Here is a 3,852-nt window from a genome sequence, read left to right on the forward strand (position 1 = left end):
AATATATATATATATATATATATATATATACATATATAGAGACACACCGAGAGAGAGCTGGATGCATGCCAAATGAAAGGGGGAAAAAAACATCATAAAGTGTTTTAGTACAGTGTTGGGTTGCCATATGCCACACATCAGCTTTAATGTGCCTTGAGACTGATTCTTGGAGTCTTCTTCCCTCATGTGCTGTCTAACATGACAGGTGTTCAGATGGTTGTTGAATTATGTGAAGACCATAGGATATGATTCACATTATTTTCAGACTAATCAAACCATTGACTGGCCCATCAGGGTAGAAATGTTTCGTCATAGGATAGAGGTGATTACTCAGAACATGATTGGCAGTGAGTCTCCCCTTAAACCATGTCAGTAAAATGCCCTCCACTGCATAACAGAGCTGCTGGATTTTCCTTTCATTCATCATTCATCATCCATCTGTATGTGAAATGTGTACTACTACTGTATTACTTGTAATATGAGCCCTGTATACACACCTGATGTGTTATCAATAGTGCCTTAAAATGCGTTTCACAACAACAGACTTTGTCAGTCGTACTAGCCTCCATCCATTTAGAGCTGATCAGTCCTTTATCTCAAGCTCTCTGTCAAGTCATAGATCTGATTAAATTCAAACACTAAAGCTCACACTTTCACAGATGTGATTTACTGACTGGGCTTGAGAAAGAGATTGTAGTGCAGAGATTCGTGTTCCTGTACACCACCTTCTGGTGGCTAACAAAACTACAAGCGCGTGCTGAAAGCCGTGACAGTGCTGATGAATGCTCAGGGTCCTTCTAAAGAACTTCATGGCTGGAGAAACCTGCGGCCAGTAGCTCTCTCTGTACAGAGCAGAAGGGCGCTGAGGGAAGCCTTGTTATTTGCTCATTCCTCCACTTTAAGTCCGAGACTTTAAACCTTTTTGTTTGCAGCTCTGAAGTCTCGCAGCAAATAACATTAATCACATCCTTTATGCAGGATTCACCAAAAAATTTAATTTAATAGAAATAAATGTCTTTGTACTTTTGTAGGAAGTAAACTATAGAAATACAGTCAGTATCAGTAACACGACGGTGTCAGCTGTGACTGTGTGTAATAAGAGAGAGCAAATTCGAGGTGTGATATGAGACGCGAAAGTGGTTTCATTAACCTGGATGAGTGTTGACATGGACAACAATGGAAACATCAACATACTGACTGTTTTACTGCATGTGAGCAGTCAGAATCCACACAGCCATGTAATAACAAAATGTAATAATCTGCCCTGCTTTTGCAATAATTTTCCTTTCAGGTGATGTCAGGAAAAATTGCAATCAATAGTGAAAACAAGCTATATGTCAGTGTTGAAGCCATTGTTATAGGTATGCTGCCTTTCTAAAATCGTACAAATAGTTAACCGAATTTTAAATATGGAATAAAAGTTAATAGTAGTAATATACTTGTGCTAAAGGTAAAATATCTGAGCAACGGTGGGCAGACTCAGTGAAAACAGTGCAAACAGCTAACCTTGTTGGCAAAGGCTAAGTGTAAATAGATGCTGGCATAAATGTTACAACAATCATAGCAAATACCAACAGATTTGAAAAAGAAGAGATAACTGAAGAGGGAACTCTGCATCCTTTTCAAAAAAGTCTCCTCAAAAGTGTGATTCAGGAGGGCCGTAGACCTCCACGATCAGCTGTGACTCTGGTTGCGTGTGGAACACCCACATTTCACCATCCAATTCATCATTTCTACTTTCTACTTTATTATATTATAATAGTCTATTAACTTACAGTAAAATACTTCATGATCAAATCCATTTAAATCATTAATTGTCACATTACAATTACAAAATTACATACACAAGTTGTAATGGTGATCATGAGAAATCATAAGTGCATCTAAAATTCCACATATTATAAAGAAAACAATATTCACCATTTGATATCAAGGTTTAGGATCAGTCAAAAACGATCTGCTTATAATAATAATCCATGTTCTATAGGCACTGGCCAGAAGGTCATGATGGGCTTTCAATGACAACCTTTTATTACTCTTGTATGTTTGTTACATAACAGGATGTGGCAGGATGCCTGAAAGGACAATGATTCAACTTCCTTTTTCTTTTTCTCTTTATATTAAACAATCGATATTTCTGAGGCAGTGGCTGAGGATTGTGAGATTAGCAGCGAGCGCTGGAGCTCAGGACAGCTGCAGCAGAATAACAATCCCACGCTGATAATCCAGTCAGCTCAGGTGGAGGATTTACACTCCGGTTCATGGCTTACCACCAACATCAGAGAGAATTAATGAATCCACAGCCATGAGCTCACAGACTGTATACATGCTGTGCTCTGTAAATACAGGTACAGTAGGGTAAATGTGTAAATCTCTTTTTGAAGGAACACTGATGCAGCAACACATTATGTGTGGGAAAAATCATAGGAAATCGTTTTGTTTAGAAATCATAGGCGGCGAGGAGAGCCTTTTACTCCACAATCTGGGCAAATGGCTCATACAAACACTTTAGCTAAATTACAGTAATATTTATTGTGTAATATATAAGTAATATCAAAGCAAAATATCAACATTTTTCATCATGTCAATCATTGTGGCTTTAGCTGCAACAGCAGGGGCTCTTCTACCCCAAATAACATAATTTGACACATTCTTCAGTTATTGAAAAAACAGATGTTTGGCTAAGTGCAGCAGTAAGTTTTGTGCCATCTGGTGGTTAAGAACAAAATCAAATCAAATGAGCCTTTAGTCCCCTTGTAGCCTATACAAAATAACAAAGTACATTAGACAGTAGAAGTAAATGTTAAGGTTGTCACAAGGTCTGTACTGTATGTCAGTAACTGTTTGAATTTGACACAATTACACAAATGCTTGTTTTTCAAATGGCTTTATATGTTGGTTTCAAAACTGACTTAGATTTAGATTAGATTTCTGTAGTACAGAAGTCAAGTCACAACAACAAACAAACACTCTATGCTCAAACAAACAAACAGTGATTTTCATATCATGATATCATTTTCATTACTTTATTAAACATACTATGTGTGTTACGTCTGTGATGTAATGCTGTTATTCTTTGGTTTTGTTGTTGTTTCTGCTGTTTCCTTTTCCTCCTTCAGGATTGGTTCTGGAGGTAATGTGTGGCTGCTGGTTGGACCAGAGAAGAGGCCTGGACTCTACATTCCTCTGGAGGGATCTCTTGCCTCTTTGCTTTTTCCTGACTGACTGTTGTAGTACTGTGTGATCAGTGTTGGGGAGTAACTAGTTACATGTAACGGCGTTACGTAATTTAATTACAAAATAAATGTAACTGTAATCAATTACAGTTACTAAGAAAAAATGTGTAATTAAATTACAGTTACTTATGAAAATGTTAACGATTACAAAGGGGATTACATTTGAATATTTACACACATCCACATACAGATTTCATTGATTTCATTTCCCAAATTGCACTGACTACTCTGAGACATACGGCCCTATAATTTCTGCGATGAGGAAAACACAGACTGGTTCGTAGAATCAGTCATAAAAACTGAATTACTTTAGCCTAACGCGGACGGAATATGCCACATTTTGGATGATTAAATCAAAAGTAGGTCAGTGTACTTGAATCAAAACGCGATATGGACTAGTGTCTGTGAATGTTAAGCCGCAAAAAGACAATATATAAATCCTGCACGTTCTGAGCTCGCCTCCGCCAAACGGTTTGGATCAGAGTACTCAATGCGAGAGAGAGAATGGAGAGGACTGTGGAAGCGCACAGGTGGAGCAGAGAAGCAACACTACTGTTCAGGGTTTCAAGTGCAGGTCAGTTTCATCTGTAAATATGCTATTGTAGTTTTGTCTTTG

This window comes from Sinocyclocheilus anshuiensis, unplaced genomic scaffold, assembly GCF_001515605.1.
Source record: "Sinocyclocheilus anshuiensis isolate Anshui unplaced genomic scaffold, SAMN03320099.WGS_v1.1 scaffold2827, whole genome shotgun sequence".
NCBI lineage: Eukaryota > Metazoa > Chordata > Actinopteri > Cypriniformes > Cyprinidae > Sinocyclocheilus > Sinocyclocheilus anshuiensis.